This window comes from Nicotiana tomentosiformis, chromosome 3 (genome assembly GCF_000390325.3).
Source record: "Nicotiana tomentosiformis chromosome 3, ASM39032v3, whole genome shotgun sequence".
NCBI classification, from domain to species: domain Eukaryota; kingdom Viridiplantae; phylum Streptophyta; class Magnoliopsida; order Solanales; family Solanaceae; genus Nicotiana; species Nicotiana tomentosiformis.
Window position 1 is genome coordinate 46128850 of NC_090814.1, and position 22271 is coordinate 46151120.

Here is a 22271-nt window from a genome sequence, read left to right on the forward strand (position 1 = left end):
TGACAATTTGTAGTCGTCAGACCTCAGCTGACCTAGTTGAGCTAGAGATGATGGATTTTGATGCTATCATGGGCATGGACTGGTTGGCAGCTTGCTATGCCACAGTTGATTGCCGAGCAAAGGCAGCCAGATTTCATTTTCCGGGTGAGCCAGTCCTTGAATGGGTAGGTAATACACCAACACCCAGAGGTAGGTTTATTTCCTATCTGAAGGCGAGGAAAATGATCGCAAAAGGGTGCATTTATCATATTGTGCGAGTTAGAGATGCAGATGCTGAGATACCTACACTTCAGTCTATTCCCGTAGTCAAAGAGTATGCAGATGTGTTTCCAGATGAGCTTCCAGGTATTCCTCCAGAGCGAGAGATTGATTTTAGCATCGATTTGCTTCCAGGAACTCAACCAATATCCGTCCCTCTGTATAGAATGGCACCTGGCGAATTGAAGGAGTTGAAGGAGCAGTTAAAAGATTTGTTGGAGAAAGGTTACATCAGGCCCAGTACCTCACCTTGGGGTGCACCAGTACTATTTGTGCGGAAGAAAGACGGCTCGCTGAGGATGTGTATCGATTATAGGCAGCTGAACAAGGTAACTATTAAGAATAAGTATCCACTTCCAAGGATCGATGACTTGTTTGATCAGTTGCAGGGGGCTAGATGCTTTTCAAAGATAGATTTGAGGTCGGGGTACCACCAAGTCAGAGTTCGGGAAAAAGATATTCCGAAGACAGCCTTCAGGACCCGATATGGCCACTTCGAGTTCCTTGTCATGTCCTTCGGGTTGACTAATGCACCCGATGTATTTATGGACTTGATGAATAGCCTATTCCGACCATTTTTAGATCTGTTCGTGATAGTATTTATTGATGATATTTTGGTTTATTCCCGTTCAGAGGATGAGCATGCGGACCACCTGCGAGCGGTACTCCAAACCCTCCGTGATCGTAAGTTGTATGCTAAGTTTTCTAAATGTGAGTTCTGGTTGAAGTCTGTAGCATTTTTGGGGCATATTGTATCAGATGAAGGGATAAAGGTGGACACTCAGAAGATTGAGGCCGTGAAATCTTGGCCTAGACCTACCACTCCGACAGAGGTTCGTAGCTTTCTAGGCTTAGCAGGATACTATCGTAGGTTCGAAGAGGGTTTTTCTTCCCTTTCGGCACCATTGACGAAGTTGACACAGAAAGAAACTAAGTTTCAATGGACAGAGGCTTGTGAGCGGAGTTTCCAAGAGCTTAAGAACAGGTTGACCTCAACTCCAGTTCTAACACTTCCAGAGGGTCTAGAGGGTTATGCCGTGTATTGTAATGCATCAGGTGTCGGGTTAGGATGTGTCCTGATGCAACATGGGAAGGTAATTGCGTATGCTTCAAGGCAGTTGAAGAAGCATGAGAGGAATTATCCGATCCACGACCTCGAGTTAGCTGCGGTTGTCCATGCACTTAAGATATGGCGGCATTATTTATATGGTGTTCATGTTGATGTATTTACTGATCATAAAAGCCTACAATATATCTTCAAGCAGAAAGAGTTGGATTTGCGACAGAGGCGATGGCTTGAGTTATTGAAAGATTATGATGTTAACATTCTCTACCATCCAGGGAAAGCTAATGTTGTAGCAGATGCCTTAAGTCGCCGATCTATGGGTAGCTTAGCACATGTAGAGCCCAAGAAAAGACAATTAGCTAGAGAGATTCATCAATTGTCTTCGTTGGGGTTCGGTTAGTAGATTCTGAGGATGGTGGAGTTGTACTCCAAAACACTACAAAATCATCCCTCATAGCGGAAGTCAAGGAAAGGCAGTACGAGGACCCAGAGTTGGTCGAGTTGAGAGAGCGAGTTCCGCAGTAGAAGAAGCCATTGTTAGAGCTCAAGGGAGATGGGGTTCTCAGATACAGGGGTCGTTTGTGTGTTCCAGATGTAGCAGGGCTACGAGACAGGATTATGTCAGAGGCACATTATTCATGGTATTCCATCCATCCTGGATCGACGAAGATGTATCATGACATTAAGGATGTGTACTGGTGGAATGATATGAAGAAGAACATTGCTGAGTTTGTCGCCCAATGTACTAGTTGCCAGCAAGTGAAGATAGAGCACCAGAAGCCTGGAGGGCTAATGCAGACTATAGAGATCCCGACATAGAAATGGGAGGCGATAAACATGGACTTTATCACGGGTTTACCTCGTTCTAATCGTAAGTTCGATTCCATATGGGTGATAGTCGATAGGCTCACGAAATCAGCTCACTTCCTACCGGTCAGATCTACATATACAGCAGAAAATTATGCAAAGTTATATATTAAGGAGATAGTGCGGCTACACGGAGTACCAGTTTCTATTATATCTGACCGTGGGGCTCAGTTTACAGCAAATTTTTGGAGGTCATTTCAGAGAGGTCTAGGGACTCAGGTGAATCTCAGCACAGCTTTTCATCCACAGACTGATGGACAAGCCGAGCGCACAATTCAGACGCTCGAGGATATGTTACGAGTATGTGTGTTGGATTTTAAAAGAAGTTGGGATGAACATCTACCTCTTGTCGAGTTTGCATATAATAACAGTTACCACTCCAGTATTCAGATGGCTCCGTACGAGGCTTTGTATGGGCGTAAGTGCAGATCTCCTATAGGGTGGTTTGATGTTGGGGAATCTGGGTTATATGGGCCAGACCTGGTTCAACAGGCCATAGAGAAAGTAAAGCTTATCCGGGAGCGACTGTTGACAGCTCAGAGTCGTCAGAAGTCATATTCTGACGTGCGGCGACGAGACTTAGAGTTCAGGATTAATGACTGGGTATTCTTAAAGGTATCACCTATGAAGGGCGTGATGAGGTTTGGCAAGAAAGGCAAGCTTAGCCCACGGTATATTGGGCCTTATAGGATCATTCGGAGAGTGGGCCAAGTAGCTTATGAGTTAGAGTTGCCCTCAGAATTGGAGTCTGTCCATCCGGTTTTTCACGTATCTATGCTACGGAAGTGCATTGGCGATCCTACCCGAGTGGTGCCCACGGATGATGTACAGATTACAGAGGACTTGTCATACGAGGAAATTCCAGTTGCCATCCTAGACCGACAAATCCGCAATCTATGAAATAAGGAGGTAGCTTCCGTAAAGGTTTTATGGAGGAGCAAGAATGTAGAAGAGATGACGTGGGAATCGGAGGAAGAAATGAAGTCTAAATACCCCCACCTATTTCAAACTGAAGATATGGTTCGAGATGGGACGCTACAACATAGCTCTATGTAGGCTAGCAGGTCATCAGGTAAGCTTTTATTTTTCACTTTCAATATTTATGATTTACGGTCGGTGAGGCAAATTGCTGCTATTTATAAAGATTGGCCATATGTGGCATGCATAGTATGTTTCTGGCTACGTGCAGGTTGGTTTTAACCTAGTGTACGAAGGATACTTTGGCAAAATTTTCCAAAGTCTCTAAGAGTAAACATTCGAGGACGAATGTTCCCAAGGGGGAGTGATGTTACACCCTATATTTTCGTACGTAAAAATGCGTCGTAAGCAAACTAATGTAGGACCAAAAATGAGATAATATTTAAAAGTATATAAAGTAAGTTAATCATGTTACCTCTGAGGTTACAAATATTGAAGATCATGAACAACAAGTACAAAGAGGGTTGGACAGTTCAGAAGCTAAAGCAATTAAATAAAACAATGTTTCGTCGAAAGTCGACAAGTTGGGAATGTTATAACATGTACCTTTGGGGTGAGACTAGGGTGATTAACATGATAAGGAGATTATGTTATGATTTATATTAGTCGTATGACATCCGTGTGTTATGTTTTAATGTCAAGCGAGTTGTGGAACAAAAGTCGATGAAAGTCATCACAAGTTACACTCATAAGTTTTACTGAAATTTTGGGTCAAATGTAACTGCGATTTTCTCCCAATATACTTAGAGTTATGGGGTGTTCCACCCATAAAATTAAAGATCTATGAGTCTATTTTCCAACTCATTAAACCGTTTGTCAATATGACATTGTAGTAGAAAGATATGGGCATTTTTGCGATACTGCGCAAGCTGCTAGGTGACAAGTAGGTGTGTCACCTACTTGCTTAAATGAAAGCCCAAAAATGGGCCATTTCGGGTCGTCCAAAGAGGCCTTTTAAGGGCCTATTTTCTTCATATATTAGACTTAAAATAGAGCATAATAACCAGACATAAGCTCTGCAAAGAATCCTCCCAAAAATTTCCCACAAACCCTAATTGATTTTCTCTCCCTTTCAAGTTCTAATTGGAGGTAAAACCTAGAGTTTGAAGAACCAAGATAAGAGCTGAGTTATCCAACAAATAAGGTGAGTTTACTGCTCTCTTTCATCCAATTTTTCTTCTGTAAATTCATGGTAAGTCGTTCTATACTTGTAAGAACTCACGGGACGGTGATCGGAAGCCGTGAGTTCGAGTTATTCACTTGTAGCGGACTGTTTTGTGGACTGTTTTGTGTTGCTGTTGGGCTGCGTGTTTTACTACTATTTTGTGGAGTTTTGGAGGAGGAAGGGGGTTTATAAACACCATATAAATGTAGGGTGGTTGGCTGGTCGTTCGTCATAACATTTTCGGGTCGTTTGACACTACTACGGTGGTCGTTTTGTGTACGAAGAGATTGGGGTGTGTTGGGCTGTTTTGTAGTATTTGATGGTGTATATAGGGCTGGAAAATGATGTATATATGTTGTTATTGTTCTGTTCTTGTATTGTTGGTGTTATCTTGAATTTGGAGGAAGTAAGGATTATAGGGGAGATGCTGCCCGTTTTAATACAAAATAAGTTTGTCGTTCGTTGTGCGATAGTTGTACCTTTCGTAACTTAACGATAGTATTATTATCGTTCTTGTAGATTAAGGTGCAAAGAGGTGAGTTCAACTTGGTGATTGGAAAGATTGTGATAAGGTATGTTAAGGCTAAGCCTTCCTTCATTTTGGCATGATCTCGTAGCTACATGTGTTAGTAATGAGACAAAAAGAGAAGTTCATATTCATGAATTTATTCACACTATTCTAGTCTCATAAGTTACAATATTATTCCTTATCGAGACTCTATATTCAATTTTAGTATTGTCTTCTTCCAGTCAAGAGAGCAGCAAGCCTATATATACAGTATTACAGTATTTTCATTACCATCGAGCTATAATCGATGGGCAGGCCCCTATTGGGCAACCTCTGATCAGATGGAAAGTTATATACCGAGCCTACTGTGGCCGAGCGCCTATGAGCGAGCCCAGCATGGTCGAGATACATAGCCTAGTATGGCCGAGCGCCTATGAGCGAGCCTACTATGGCAGAGCAGTTATATATACCGAGCCTTATAAGGCCGTACAATTATTTTACTTACTATATTGAAGGAGTTGAGTCAGTATCAGCAGGTAAGTATATCTCCAGATCATCTTTGACTCCCAGTTACTTCCAGTTATTATATTATCAGTTCAGTTTCGATTTTCAGTTATGTTATTACCTTACATACTCGGTACATTATTTCGTACTGACGTCCCTTTTCCGGGGACGCTGCATTTCATGCATGCAGGTTCAGATAGACAGACAAGTAGATCTCCTCAGTAGGTGTTTCCCGAGTTCAGCCTGATCGGTAAGCTCCACGCCTTTCGGAGTTGCCAGGTCTAGAGTGTTGTGTACATCTTATGTATATCTGTATATATGTTATGGGTAGGTCGGGGCCCTGTTCCGATCATAGTACATCTATCAGTAGAGGCTTGTAGACATATCCTGTTGGTTAGTGCAGTATGTTGGGTTTGTAGGCCTGGTATGTATAATTTGGTGGTTTGTCAGCTGTAGTAGCTATGACGGCCTTTTCAGCCTAGCTTTATATTGATGTTTAGTTAGCGCTAGTTTCCATTCAGTTTTATATTTTGCTTCGCAAATTGTCTTGCAAGGTGGCCCCATGGACAAAGTATGGCATTATGTGTTCAGAGTCCCTTAGTCGCAATTTGGTACGCCAGGTTAGGTGAGGCATTGGGTGCTTGTCTCGCTCCTAGGTTCGGGGCGTGACAATAAGTTCCCAATTTAAATACTTAGCCATTGTAGAGATTGAAGGGTGATTATTTGATGGAATTTTGTTGGTTGGGTGTGGATGATTGGTCACACATATGCTGTTGGAAGATGTAAATTGTTTAAGAATGATGGTGGGATAAATTATTGGTAAATGGTGGTTGTTGGATGAACTAATCCTGTGGTTAAGAGATGTAGAGATTTATGCCTAGTAGGTGTTACTAATATTGGTCCCATTTGATGTTGTTATTGTAGATTGAAGTTGCTTAGTGTAGTGGATCATAGTAGTATCTTTATGGGGCGAATTTGAGGTATGTTGGCTAAACTTCTCTCATAAAATCGAATTCCATGATGTCCTCGTATGTTTCAAGCGTGGTTGGCTCAAGTTCTTACTTTCTCATGATCCAGGTTATTCCTAATATATTCAGTTATTCCAAATAAGCATTGTGTCAGAAATTATTTGCTCAAAATGTGTTTCAATTACTCCTATCACATTATGATCTCATTCGGGAATGAATTCAAGTATGGTTTATGTATGAAAATGTTATGACTTCTATTCATGTTTCAAATGCGAGTTTATGATGCTTAATTTTTGAAAGAAAGCTCAATGTGCTTAAGACCCCTCTTGCTCATATACATATTTAAAGTCTTGATTCCAAATCCTCTTATTGTTGATAACCTATGATGATGCTTGAAAGTGATAGAAGTGAGTATGAGATATAAAATGTGGCCATCGTGATAAGAATGAAAACTACACTTCTGGCCAATAGTGCCAATGAAATGAAAAGAATGTGTGAAAGACTATGAAAGGAGTTGTAACTCCTTTATATAATAAATATTTTGGGAGCATTGTTTAGTCATGGAGGAAGGGTGGGTTGCAACGTCCCACACCTGAACCTACACATGTCGGTGTAGGGGTTGATTGAAGTTATTCCCCTTAATTGGGATGAGATTGATATGTTGAGATTATTCTCCTTAATTAGGATGAGATGATTGCTAGCGGAAGGTGATGTCGACCCACACGACATCGAGATGAGACGGCTTAGCCGATCGGGCCGAGATCGGACTTCGTGCTAAAAGCACGATGGTGTTGTGATTGGATGTCTTGGGGTGAGACGGCTTAGCCGATCGGGCCGAGACTCCTTTCTAGAAACACATGGTGGCATATCTGTTCTAAGGATCTCCCAACTTAAACATAATGATATTTACTCGAAAACGTATCTCCTAACTTGATGCTTAATATTATTTGAGGCTCTCATTGATTTCATGTTTCTTTCTCCTTGTACTGTTACTCCATTCATCGAGAGGGTGTTTAGTTTTACATACTAGTACTATTCCATATGTACTAACATCCCTTTTCCTGGGGGTGCTGCATATTTAATGGATACAGGTGGTTCCACAGCAAGCGACACTGATCAGTGATAGCGGTACACCCTCTTCTCAGCTGACTTGGTGAGCCCCAACTTCATATCAGTGTCTTGTATCTTTTGTTCCTTATGTATGGTGTTTTGAGGTATAGTCGGGGCCTTGTTGCCGGCACCATCATATTACTCTTTTGTATCCATTATAGGCTTCGTAGACATAGTGTTGGTTGTATGTTGATTTGGGTACGTCAAACTTGAAATGTTGTACTGGTAACACATGTTTCCACTTCTAAAACCACGCACGTGTAATGTATTATTTTGGGAATGGTAAATGAAGTAACTAATGGTAATAAAATTGGTGTGTTTATGAAATCCTCTCATTGTCTAACAAATGGCATGCATCTTTACTTTATTCATGGGTATGGTCGGGTAGAAGGCATCAAGTAGGCTTGCTTGACTGGGATATCTCGGTTGAGCGATGGTCGCGCTCTCCAAGGTCGGGGTATGACAATATCTTCAATGCCAGCTTTCGCCATCCACAGCATCTCAGATCCAAGATCTGCACGCAAGGTGTAGAAGTGTAGTATGAGTACAACCAACCCCATGTACTCAGCAAGTATCATAACTAACCTCCGCGAGGTAATAGAAGCAAGAGTTATAAATGATACTCGCCAATCACCTGTACAAGTTCATATATTCCAACAAGTATAGGACACAAATATGATCATATCATGAAATCCCAGATAAAACCACATTGGTGCTCTCAATTTTCTTAATGTATTCTGGTCAGTCAACAATTCGGTAAATAAGGAAGATATGCAAATAAATCAGGTAAACAACCAAGGAAAATTGCAAGTAAAGATGAAATTCAATAACCAAATATCAATCTGTTGCGGCAACCAACCTCATCCAAATAGAAATCACATCTCGGCTCTAAGGCCCACATCAGAATCTCATAAATCGAACCAAACCAATGATCAGCTCTCCCAGAGCTCACAACAACCAAAAACCTGTCGGTTTCTCACAATTTGTGTGTACACCATCAAGAAGGCACATGAGAGGGTGACCCTATGGGGATGGATCCATATCCACACATTGCATAGACAACTCACGTGCTGCATGGACAACTCACGTGCTGCTCAGACAACTCACATGCCAATATCAATATCTCGGATCTACACGGACAACTCACGTGATAATAATATCAACCGCACGGACAATTCATGTGTTGCACGGAAAACTTAAGTGTCAATATCACAATCTGCCCGCATGGTCACGGGCTACCTGTCCAATCCATATCACACATAAAGCAGATATGAAATATTACATGTACATGATCAAAGAACATCAAAATTCATACTCCTGGACTGGTGTAAGTGACATGCTAAGGTGTATGCATGTACAAGTGTGGTATCATAGCTCAAATCAGGTGAATACATCAAAAAATAGCAACTACCAGGTTCAATCGGGAGATTAAACTTTATGTAACCTCAAACATGTCTCAAATAGATCATACCAGGGGTACAAATAAGAGAAACATCACAACATGAAGCTTCGCAATCAATTAAAGGCATATCATGGCCTAAGGGCTACTCCGAGCATGGATAATACCCCGATACTCGCACATGGGCTTAGCCCCACACATGTGCGCCACCCATAGCATGTAGCTATCACGAATAACTCAGGCAACTAGTGCCTCAACCAAGATGAGGTAAGATACTTACCTCAAGCAAGCCAAATCAATACTCTAGAAGTGCCATCATATACGAATCAACCTCGGAACGGCCCGAAACTAGCCAAAAACAACTCAACATCATCAAATAATTCTATAGGAATCAAACCCAAATGATAAAGGTCGAATCTTAAATCAAATACTCAAAGCCAACCAAAAGTTCAACCCGGGCCCACACTCCAAAACCCAACAAAACTCACAAATTTCGACAACCCATTCGAATACGAGTCCAACCATACTAATTTCACTCAAATCCGACTCTGAATCGATGTTCAAATCTCAAATATTCACTTTAGAAAAAGTTTAGACAAAAACCCACAATTTCTCTTTTAAATTCACTAATCAAATGCCGAAATCAAAGATGGAATCATGTAAAATAATCAAATCCGAGTAAAAAATACTTACTCCAATTCATGTGCTAAAAATCCCCTCCAAAATCGCCCAAATTTGAACTCCCAAACTCAAAATGTGATAAAATAACCAAAACCATAGAAATAGAGTACTTTATAACACTGCTTCGGGGATACACATCGCGATCGCGGGAAGAGCATTGCGATCGCAAAGTGCAAAAGTCACAGCTGAAGAATTACTCTACGCGTTCGTGTCATATACCTCGCAAACACGATGCATAGATCGGCCAATACTATGCAAATGCGGCATAGACCTTCGCGAATGCGAAGACATCACCATCAGCTCCCAGTTCTTCATTGCAAACATGTCTCTGCTATCGTGAACGTGTTTCCCAAGCCCCAAAAAACTACACTAATGCGACCCTCCAGTCGCGAATGCGAAGAGGAGAAACACCCAGCTCATCATACACTACGTGATCGTGATCTGTCCCTCACGATCGCGAAGGACATCAGCCACAACAGAAAACTAGCTGTCACGCCCCAAATTCGGGGAGCGCGACTGGCGCTCAACCGAGTGAACCTGGCCGAGCAAGCCTGCTAGATATGTTTTACCCCAAACTCACTCATGGAAAAAGAGGTGACATATATTTATTAATTAGACAATAGGGAGACCATGAATACAATACCAAAACCTTTCTATTAATTACTTCACTTTTAAGTCTCAAAATACACACCTTTTTATAGTCTAAAGTGGAACAAGAGATCAAAACACAACATAATCTGTTTGCCTTTTCTAGCACCCATATACAACCCACATAGTGTCTACGGAGCCTCTAAGAGATACAAAAGAGAGTTATGATAGTACCGGCAACAAGGCCCCGGCGATACCTCAAAACGTGATAACAAATGTACAAAAGATACATGACCCCGGAATGAGGTGGGGCTTACCAAGTCTGCTAGGAGGAAGGTGTACTGCTATCGCTGATCAACACTGCCTGCTATGGAACCACCTGTATCTATTTAAAGATGCAGCGCCCCCGGCAAAAGGGATGTTAGTACTGTCAAATAGTACTAGTATGTAAAGCTAAACACCATCTCAATAGAATGAATAATAATAATAATACAAGGGGAAAACAGTCATGAGTTCAATAAAGGCTTCAAACAATAGTAAAACATTAAATTAGGATTACATAAGTTCTCAAGTCAATCTCCATGTTATTAGGTTGGGTGATCTTTAGTGCTATATACCACAATTCACAATACATCTGTATTCTTACACGGAGTCCGATCTCGACCCGATCGGCTAGGTCGTCCCATTTGAGACATCAACCATAACCACAATTTCAATTATCATTTCTCAGCACAATCACCACTATATGTGCGGCATGGCGTTCGATCACGGCCCGATCAGCTAGGCCGTCTCACCCAAGACGTTACCTTTTTTCAATCAATCAACTCACATCATACTTCTTTCATATTCTTTTCAATTTATCGGCACTAGTGATCACGATTACAAAGTCATTCTTGGCACTTGGCTGTATTTCATTGTTCCAGTTCCCTTTTCCACATTAAAATATCATTATCATTATCAACAACAATAGGGCTTCCCATTCAAGACATTAAATTCACATATGAGCAATTTGGGAAAATCTTAGGCACATAGAGGCTTTTCATACAATTTGGCATAACAATCTTTATTTCGATCTTGACATGAAGTCTTAACATTTCTAACACATATTCCACATTTTAAACACATCCTCAAATGACAAGATGACACGATGAAGCATTTATAATAAGTATGGAACATACATCTTTCAACACAACCACATTAGGAATAGCCAATTCAATAATGATCAAGGACTTACTCCAATTACATGAACACCGTGGGATTCGATTCTAAGAAGAAGGGAGTTTGTCCAACATACCTCAATTAAGCTTCCTTAAACTTTACAACATTCCGTAATTCTTAGCAACTTGGATCTATTTTAGAAATATAACAAGTTGGACTAAAATTAGGAAGATTATCATGATTCTAGCTCATTTGAGCACATTATCAAACACTAGGTGGGCATTAATGTTTTAAGGCCCTTTTTGTAGATGATTCCAACATTTCCCAACCCATTCTCTACCATTTTTAGCTCACAACCTTCCCACATACTTCAAGGATACTTGCATGCAAGACAACAACCCCCACACCTAAGAATTTTCTTTCTATTTATCCCCCTTTTTAGAAGATTTTCGAAATTAAGAGCTAGGGCATATATTCTTACCTTTAGGATGAAGACCTAGGGTGTTTCTCTTGATAATCTTCAAAGGTTTATGCAAGAATTGAAGAGTAACTTGATGAAGATCACTTTCTCCTTCTAGGACTCTCTCTCTCACTCTAAAGTATCAGGTTTTGCTAAAAAATGGCCCCTTATGCAGCCAGCAGGTCTGTGGTCACTATGCGGTCCGCGAAATGACCGCGAAATTGGGGTGCAAAAACTGGAAAGGAACTGACCAGGTCTGTGGTCACTATGCAACCAACAGACCTGTTCTGCGGCCGCATAATGTACCGCAGAACGGTTCTGCGGTCGCATAGTGCACCGCAGAACCTCTCTCCGAAAAATCCCAAAGCGGGATGTGTGACAAGAGTGCGGCCTGTGAAATGGTTATGCGGTCCCATAATGGCCACAAAAATGACATTAAAAATGGCCCAGAAAACTGCTCCACTCTGCGGCCATTCTGCTGTCGCAGAACGGACCGCAGAAATGTCTACTTCTGCCCAACATTTTCCTTCAACTCCCCAGCGCACTGTTCAATCCAAAAAGTCTGAACCGCGGCTCGCAAGCTTGCCGTGAATAATTTTTACTATTATTAACCTCTACGCCTACTTCGGCATCATGGAACCCCGACTTTTAGGAAAACATTTATGGGGCCTTACACCAGCAACACAACATGAAAGAAAATGGTCTGAAACCACCCCGAAACTCAACTGAGCCCCTCGGGACCCCGTCCAAACATACCACCAAGTCCCAAAACATAACACGGACCTACTCGAGGCCTCAAATCACTCATAATAACATCAAAATCATGAACTTATTTCAAATTTCCAAATTCCAAATTTACGCCGAACATGTCTAAGCAACTCGGAATCATCTCAAATTTTGCACAAAAGTTCCAAATGACATAATGAATTTATTCCAACTCTCGGAATAACAATATGAACCCGATAATATCAAAGTCAACTTCTAGTCAAACCTATGAGCTTTCCAAACCTTCAAATTGCCAGCTTTCGCCAATTAGAGCCAAACCTTCTAGAAACATCCAAAAATAAATTCAGGCATATGCCAATGTCACGCCCCGACCTTAGGGAGTGCGATCGGCGCTCAACCGAGATATCCCATTCAAGCAAGCCTACTCAATGCCTTTTACCCGACTTTACCTAAGAATAAAGTGAAAATGAATATCATGAATTAGACAATAAGAGAATGACATGTACGACACCAATTTTGTAACCATTAGTTACTGCATTACAAATTCCCAAAATAAATTACACATTCATAGTTGTAGAAGTGGATACATGTGTTACAAGTATAATATTTCAAGTTTGATTTACCCAAATCAAAATACAACCCACACTATGTTTATGGAGCCTCTAATTGATACAAACGAGTAATATGATGGTGCCGGCAATAAGGCCCTAGCTATACCTCAAAACACCATACATAAGGAACAAAAGATACAAGACCCTGATATGAAGTGGGGCTCACCAAGTCAGCTGAGAAAAGGGTGCACCGCTATCACTGATCGGTGCTGCTTTCTTTAGAACCACTTGCATCCATTAAAGATGCAGCGCCCCCGGAAAAAGGGACGTTAGTACATATGGAATAGTACTATTATGTAAAACTAAACACCCTCTCAGTGAATCGAGTAACAGTACAAGGAGAAAGAAACATGGAATCAATGAGAGCCTCAAATAATTTTAAGCATCAAGTTAGGAGAAAGATAGGTTTTCGAGTAAATATCATTATTTTTAAGTAGGGAGATCCTTAGCACCGATATACCACCGTTTGTTTTAGAACAGAGTCCGATCTCGGCCTGATCGGCTAAGCCGTCCCTAAGACATCCAATCACAACATCACTATGTGCGCAGTATGGCGTCCGATCTCAGCCCGATCAGCTAAGCCATCTCACCACGATACCGCGTGAGTCGACATCACCTTTTGCTAGCAATCATCTCATCCCAATTAAGGGGAATAATCTCAATACACCAATCTCATCCCAATTAAGGGGAATAGTCTCAACACATCAGCACGGGGATTTACCCCTCAATCACTCCTACACCGACACGTGTAGTTTTTTGGGGTTAGGTTATTTCAACCTAACCTTCCTCAGTGACTAACGATACTCCAAAACATTTATTATATAAAGGAGTTAAAGCTCATTTCTTAATCTTTTGCTCATTCTTTCATTTCATTGGCACTATTGGCCACAAGTGTAGTTTTCATTCTTGGTATGATGGCCACATTTTATATCTCGTACCCACTTCTTTCACTTTCAAGAATCATAATAGGTTATCAATAATAAGAGTATTTGAAATCAAGACTGTAAGTATGTACATGAGAAATAGGAGTCTTAGGCACGTTGAGTCTTTCTTCCAAAATTAGGCATAATAAACTTGCAATTGAAACATGATTTTAAATCATAACATTTTGATACATTGGCCATACTTGAATACATTCCAGAAGGAGAACATAATATTATAGGGTCAATTGCAACACATTTTGAGTATATATCATTCGACACAAAGCTTATTTGGAATAATCGGATTTATTAGGAATGACTTGGAACATGAGAAATAAGAACTTAGGCCATTCATACTTGAAACTTACGATACATCATGGAATTCAATTCTACAGGAGAAGTTTAGCCAACATACCTTGCTTGAGCTTTCCTTAAACTACTACAACATTCCAAAAATCCTAGCGACTTCAATCTATCGGAGACATGACAAAATTGAACCATAATTAGGAAAAGATTCATAGGTTCAACTCATTTAAGCATTTCATCAAACACTAGGTGTGTAATTTGACTACAAGGTTCTCCTATGGAGTCTTCCTTCACCCTACAACCAAATTCAATCAACAATTAATCCTGGCTAGTTAAACAACCTCCAAGACCCCTCTACTGATACATGCATGCCAAATATTCTACTCCCCAGCCTATTTAGGCCCGTAACAACTTGCATGGAAGATTTAGAACAAGAACTTACCCGGATAGGCAATGGCTTAGCAAATGGCTTCCTTCATTCTTCAAGATTGGGAAAGATGATTGAGTAGAGTGGTTTGAGCTTCTTCCTCCCCTCTCTAGTCCCTTCCCCTCTCTAAAAACGCCAGACTTTTAGCTCCCAAATGACCCTCTTATGTTTTTTTATTAAAATCAGGTCGGGTTATAAAAACAGAAAATGGACCCTCCAAACTCAACTCTGCGGTCGCAGAGTATACAGCAGAACAGGTATGCGGTCCACATAAGGAACCGCGAATTCATCCTCCAAATTTGGCTGGTCGAGTTAGGTCTGTAGTAGGTTATCGGCCCGTAGACAAGTTATGCGGGCACAAAATGTACTGCTAAATCACCCTCCGAAGTTTCTCATTTTTAATCTACGATGGAAGTGCGACCGAACAAAATGATTATGTGGTCCCATAATGGACCGCAAATTACCTCCAAAAATTAGCTTTCTTTCTGTTGTACTCTTCCAACTCCCCAACGCATTGCACAACCTAAAAAGTCTGTACCGCGGCTCTCATGATCGCAGAGAAGATTATCTACAACCTTCAAACGTTAGCCTACCTCGGCACCACAAAACCCCGGGTTCTAGGTAACATTTTACGGGGCCTTACATCCTCGCCCGCTTAGGATTATTAGTCCTCGAATGAGGAGTAGAGTCTGCCTAAAACACCCGACATAACTCATTTCTTCTTTCACACATCTCAAGCCCCCAAATTTTGGCTAACTCCAAAAACTTTCAAAAATTTTGCTAGAGTTTCCTCTGTAATTAGGCCTATCCACCTATCAGAGAATCCCAGAAACCAGTCCTGATAACATAACCATAACACAACAATGTATCACACTATGAAAACAACATCGACCATAACATCAGAAACTGTACAAGTCAAAACACAACTACTTAGTTAAACTGTACAAGTCGAACATAATTTATAGAAAGTAAGCTCTTAATCATTTTTTCCAAACACATCTACTTAGTTATACAAACAAATGAGGGTATTTCTTCTCCATCTCTTCCTTGGCCTCCCAGGTGGCCTCTTCCACATGTTGGTTCCGCCATAACACTTTCACGGAGGCAATCTCTTTACTTCTCGGCTTTCGAACCTGCCTATCAAGAATGGCGACTGGAATCTCCTCATAAGTCAATTCATCATTAATCTCAATAGCCTCTACCAGAATAATGAGTGTCGGGTCTCGAACTACCTTTTTCAACATAGATATATGAAATACCGGGTGCACCAACGATTACTCTAGTGGTAGCTCGAGCCTATAAGCTACCTGACCAATCCTCTGAATGATTTTGTACAACCTAATATACCCAGGGCTCAATTTCCCTTTCTTCCCAAACCGTATTATACCATTCATAGGGAAACCTTCAAGAATACCCAATCATCCTCTTTGAACTCCAAAGCCTGATGCACGAGGTTTTCAACCATTCCTTAATAATCTTAACCTTCTCCATAGCCTGATGCACGAGGTCTGGCCCTATCAACTCTACTTTCCCAATCACGAACCACCCAATGGGATATCTACATCTCCTACCATATAGAGCCTCGAACGGTGCCATTTGAATGCTAGCATGGTAACTATCATTGTAGGCAAATTCTATGAACGGCAATTGATCATCCCAGTGATGGTAGGCTATAATCTCAAATTTAAGTTGCTTATTGCACTCTAAGTCACTGCAGTTTATTCGTGTTTGAGCTTTAATTGGTAGTGTTTTGCACTTATTGTATGTTTTGTGCCTTGTAGGAGTGATTCCGATCTATGTAGATGTTATGAAATGAATTCGAGCTATTTGAGGCTTTGAAGTCTGAGTAAAAGCCCAAGGACCAAGTCTGGACGTCGGGATCGTGTTCGGGGGTCAAGGTCCAAGTCTGAGACAACAGGGATTAAGCTGGGATCGTGTTCGGGGGTCAAGGACCAAGTCTGGACGTCAAAAATTGAGATTGATCCGTACTCTGAGAAATCCCCACTGTCACGGTGCGTGGGGCGGCACGTGGGGCACCACACTTGTGCAAATCCCTGCTGTCTGTCAAAAGTTAGCTCTCTGGATTTCCCCACTACTGCCCCGCATGGCGCGTCACCCCATGCGGTGTGCCTGTGTATTTTTTACAGAGTAATTTACCTATTTCGGCTAGGAGAAGGTGGTTTCTTCTGGGCTCGACCCTACTTGGTATGAATATATGGAAAAATGTTATTTTTTGGACTTTTGACACATATTCGACCTAAGGAGGCTAAGGAGAGGTTGGAAGAACACGAGCACAAAGATTTTATCATTCCTTCCTCACCCAAGACCCGAGTTTGGATTTAATTTATGTTTTCCTATGCTTTAACTTTATTTGTGATGAATTGCTCCATATCTATGGAGTAGTTCTCTTTAGGTTTTGATGGATTTGGTGTATTGATGATTGTTTGTGGATTATAACTCTAGTTTTATGCATTGAAGCGTTTTTGGATGATTTAATCGTTGCATCTATATTCACTTGTTCATGTAATCGAGAGAGGCATAACTTGTGATATCTTTGCATTACATTGTTGGTTGAGTTCATTAATTCTTCTTAGTAATCGAAAGAGGCTAGTTGAATTACTGATTAAACCTAGTTAGGATAATAATCGAAAGAGGTTTTCATAAAGACCAATCCACTATGTATTCTTGCATATCTTCAAGTGCTTAAATTGGTTCATCTTGTGAGGTTAAGACTTAATCGAGAGAGGAGTTTTGCCTAACGTTTGAATTAATAATTGAGTAAATTCGAGAAACTCACTTGAACATTAGAAGTAAATTATCTAGAGTTAGATCCCAAACAATTATCTTGAACCTATCCCATCAAAACCCTATATTCTCCCATTGATAACCTTCTTTGCTTGATCCTTGGTGCGATTGTCATTAATCAATAGCTTTAGATTCTTAGTTAATTTTAGTTAGAAATCATATAAATCTCAATTGTTGATCATCTTGGATAGCAACCAAGCTAGAAACTACGAGAATACTATTTAAATCCAATCCATGTGGATACGATATTATACTATACTATATTTGATTAGCGAGCATAATTTAGTTGTGTGTTCTGAGCTCGTCAAATTTTGGCGCTGTTGCCGGGGATTGGCAATCAATAGTGTTTGAAATAGTTTGTAGTGCTAATTCTGGAATTTTCTTTTTCTTTTTATTTTTTTTTCCTTTTTACGTTTGGTGTTCTTTGACTGTATGCGGGCTACAGGTTGAGGTTGGTGCATTACTCGAGCTTCTGCGAAAGAAGTGCTACCATACGAGCCAAAGATAGAAAAAAACCTGTGACAGCTGAGGAAAGAAAGAAATCTCACCGAGACGTTAGAAAAGGTTGGGCAATCCTCAACCAAAGAAACAATGGCTGGAAACGGTGATGATAATGTAGATTTGGGTGCAAGAGAGGCAGCCCAACGAAGAGAACAAGATGCACGGGATGCTGAGGAAGCAGCTATTAGAGATGCACAGATTATCTACGAAGAATAAAAGGGTTAGAGAATTGCTCAAAATCAACTCTTGGGTGCTGACCAGTTCGGAAATATAGCTCCCGGGCTTGGGAGACCACTTGGTGATTATGCTAGACCGGTCTATAATCAAGGTTTATCAAGTGTTATACCACCTCCAATTGCAACCAATTATTTTGATTTGAAGCAAGGGTTGCTTTAAACCCTTCAAAATTGTTGTGTCTTTAGAGGGAAGACAAACGAAGATCCAAACACACATCTAATGGACTTCGAGGAGATTATGAACTCATTTCAATACAATGGTGTATCACAAGATGCAGTGTATTTAAGGGCATTCCCCTTTTCTCTTAAAGATGATGCAAAATAATGGCTTCAAAGCTTGCCCACGGGATCAATCAGAACATGGGAGGAGATGACCAGAAAATTCCTTGATAAATATTTCTCCTCAGCTAAAATGGGAAAGTTTAGAAGAGAAATCCATAACTTCTGCCAGAAAGATACGGAAATTATTTTTGAAGCATGGGAGAGGTTTAAGGAGATTGTTCGAAAGTGTCAACGTAGCGGAATTGAACTCTGGATGCAACTCCAGGACTTTTGGGATGGATTGACACCGGCCTCACGTAGAACATTGAGTAATGCAGCTGGAGGCCCATTGATGAAGAAAACTCCAAAGGAGATAGTTACAATTCTTGATGAGTTATCTGAAGATGCAAATCAGTGGCCCTCTAAGAGTGCTGAAAGAAGAAGATCGGATGGTGTTCACCAGGTTGATGCTAATACATCTGTGCAGGTACAACTTGATGCTATGGCTAAATAAATAAGGAAGCTGATCTTAGCCTCGATACAAAATGAGCTTCATGTAGCTTGTGATATATGTGGAAGAGGACACCCTACTCATGAGTGTCAAGCCTCAACAAAGGAAGTAAATGTTGTAGGAAACTACAATTTCAATGCAATGGGTCAGAGGCACCCCGATATTTCATGGATTTCACCTAGAGGTACTACGAATGCGTGGCAACAAAATAACTCTAGAAGCTAGGGACAAGGAGATTCAGCATACCAAAATCAGTAGAGGCAGCAATTTCAGCCTCAGCAGCCCATTCAGCCTGGTTTAGAGGATCTAATAAAGGCATTCATTATTAAGACAGATGAGAGGTTGGACGCCCATGGAGCAGCTATCAAAGAGTTAGGCACATCGTTTCGAAACCTAGAGAAACAAGTCGAACAGATTGTAATAATATTATCTGAGAGGGCTCCAGGAACTCTCCTCGCTGATACTGAGAGAAATCCCAAAGAAACAGTGAATGTTGTAACTCTGACAAGTGGGCAAGTGTTGAGATATCCCACCCCGATCCAAATTGATGAGAAACTTGAAAAATAAAGTGGGGAGAAGCTTAAGAATGATGTTGATAAAAAGAAGAAAGTCCATATGAAAGCGGAGAAAAAGAAGAAGGGAGAAACTTCGAGAAGGGAGGAACATGATGAGAGCGAGCATATGCCTGCTTTACCTTTCCCTCAAAAGCTATATAGAGAAAAGCTGGAAAAGCAGTTTGGGAGATTTCTAGATGTGTTGAAACAAGTTCATGTAAACATACCATTCACAAAAGTGCTCTCACAAATGCCTGCTTATGACTAATTCTTGAAGGAGATCCTGACGAAGAAAAGGAAAATCGAGGCGACCTCAATGGTCAAACTCACAGAGCATTGCAGTGCGATATTGCAAAACTAGCTCCCATAAAAGTGTGGAGATTTAGGGAGTTTTACTATACCTTGCTCAGTAGGAACTAGTCATTTTGATAAGTCTTTATGTGATTATGGTGCTTCAATTAATTTAATGCCTCTATCTTTTTATAGGAAACTGGAGAGGGAGATTGGAGAGATAAGGACTGCACCCATATCTTTGCAGCTGGCTGACCAAACCACTATAACACCCGAGGGGATTGTGGAAGATGTGTTAGTTCTAGTGGATAAGTTCGTATATCCTGTAGATTTTATAGTGGTGAATATGGAGGAAAACAATGAGGTCCCGCTCATCCTAGGAAGACCATTCTTAGGGACGGGTAGAGCAATATTGGATATACAGGAGAGGAAACTCATGCTTAGAGTGGGTGAGGAGATTGTGACTTTTAAGATGAATGTAGCAAAGGGGGCACAAAAGGACAAACCAGTTGCGAGTGTTGAGTGGAAAGTGAAGGGTTTGAAAGAGAAGGATGTGGTGAGCGAGAAAGATAAGTGTGGGGTGTACCCCAAGAAATCTGAGAAGAAGTTTCCTGCATGGATGTGCGTATTAGTTCGAAGGCGAGGAATGGAGCCCAACTTCAACTCAGACCCCGACTAGATATTCAGGGAAGTTTCCTCTACCTTATACTTTTTAATTTTGTGTCATAGGGACATGCCACAACTTAAAGTGTGGGGTGGGGTATATGGTGTATGTATGTATGTATGTATGTATGTATGTATATTAGTTTTAGTTTTTTGTTTTGTTAGTTTTAGTAGTTCGAGATAGAAAAAATTGCAAAACAAAACATAAAAATTTTAAATTTTTTGATTTTTTCCGACGATGGATATCATTCGACAGGTTTCTTGAGGGATTAAAGTCGAAAGAAAAGACAAAAAGATTTTCTTCTGTTAGGTAGTATAATAATTCCCCCTTGGTTTTTCTTTGTGCCGTTCTTTTCCAAGGGTTTTGTCTGAACCGGGTGTAGTTAGTTTTTGTTTTGTAGAGTAGTAGGAAACCTTGTGCGGTGATTTGAATTGAAGGCAATGTCTCTTAACTTTATTATACCTTGAGAACAATAAGTGCTTTAGTTGTGACGCTTTGGCTCAGTTTTTGACTCATAAATAAGTACCTTAAATTGTATGATCTTAACTTTGCTTAACTATTTTGACTAGAGTGTCTTGATAGTCCAATCTTGAGTGAGTTATGTGCCATATGTGTGTGAGGTTCTTTGTTATTCTGTGCATCGCATTTGATGTTTAGAACTTGCCCCGTGTGTTTGCAAAGTGAAATAGTAGTTTTATTCAGTCTTGGAAGTGATTTAGGCATTTCTTTGTTGAGCCAGTTATATGCTTTTACCCACCTAATTGTTATGTATCGTAGTTAACCCCTTTGAGTATGTAATCATGTTTCTTTGGCAACCACATTACAAGCCTTACCCATTTGTTTGAATTAACCATCTATTTGAACCTTGTACCTCTCGTGAGCACTTGAATTTGTTATGAACTTTCTAGTAGTGAAGTGTGGGGTGATTGGTTTGGCTTTTGAGTGGAACTATTGAAATAAGGAGAAAGGTGCAATGTTTTGAAAAGTAAGAGCCACTTGAATTGAAAAAGAAAGGAAAAAAAAATAAGTGTATGATTGTGAAAAATATTCCATGAGTGGTGACTCTTGATGTAATTGTGCTTAAAGAAGTAGGGAGTTAATGTATATTGATGTGAAGATGGAGTTTTGGTTTGACATAAGTGTGGGGTTTTGAGTGGTTAAGTGTATGTATTAAAAGTGCTTAGGAAGGTGTAGTCACTCTTATATCTAAATGTATTCTACCCATCCCGCAGCCTACATTACAACCAGTTAAAGTCCTACTTGATCCTTGACTGAATGAGCTCAATTAGTAGAGTAGTACACTACGGGCAAGCCTATGGTACATTTTTTGTGGCATATGAATGTTTTTTTTGGAGAGTGAGAGAATTCCTTCTATCTTGAGTTCCTAAGTGTTCTTAAATTTCATTGTGTGTGGAACTACTCTCTATTATTGTGTGAGGACACTTGATTCATGAAGCAAAGGTAATGTCATTGACCTCTGTGTTAGAGTAAGTGAGCGGGTTATAAAAATGCGTGGTGATTTTGAGTCAAATTTTGAGGCGAGGATGTTACGCTAGAGTACTTAATCTGTTTTAAATATTCTTGGTATGATGAGTTAGGAGAGTTATTTAAAAAGTTTGTGTCTATATAGAAGTGTAGTTTGATTGCTTGAGGACTAGTAATGGTTTGAGTGTGGGGTGTTGATGGTAGGCTATAATCTCGTATTTTAGTCGCTTATTGCACTCTAAGTCACTGCACTTTATTCGTGT

At 40.5% G+C, this 22271-nt stretch overlaps 1 pseudogene; it reads right to left on the bottom strand.

Moving 5' to 3' along the window:
• Window positions 1-18660: 18660 nt before the first annotated feature.
• On the bottom strand, window positions 18661-18759 carry LOC117281590 (small nucleolar RNA R71; annotated as a pseudogene).
• Between the last annotated feature and the right edge of the window lie 3512 nt (window positions 18760-22271).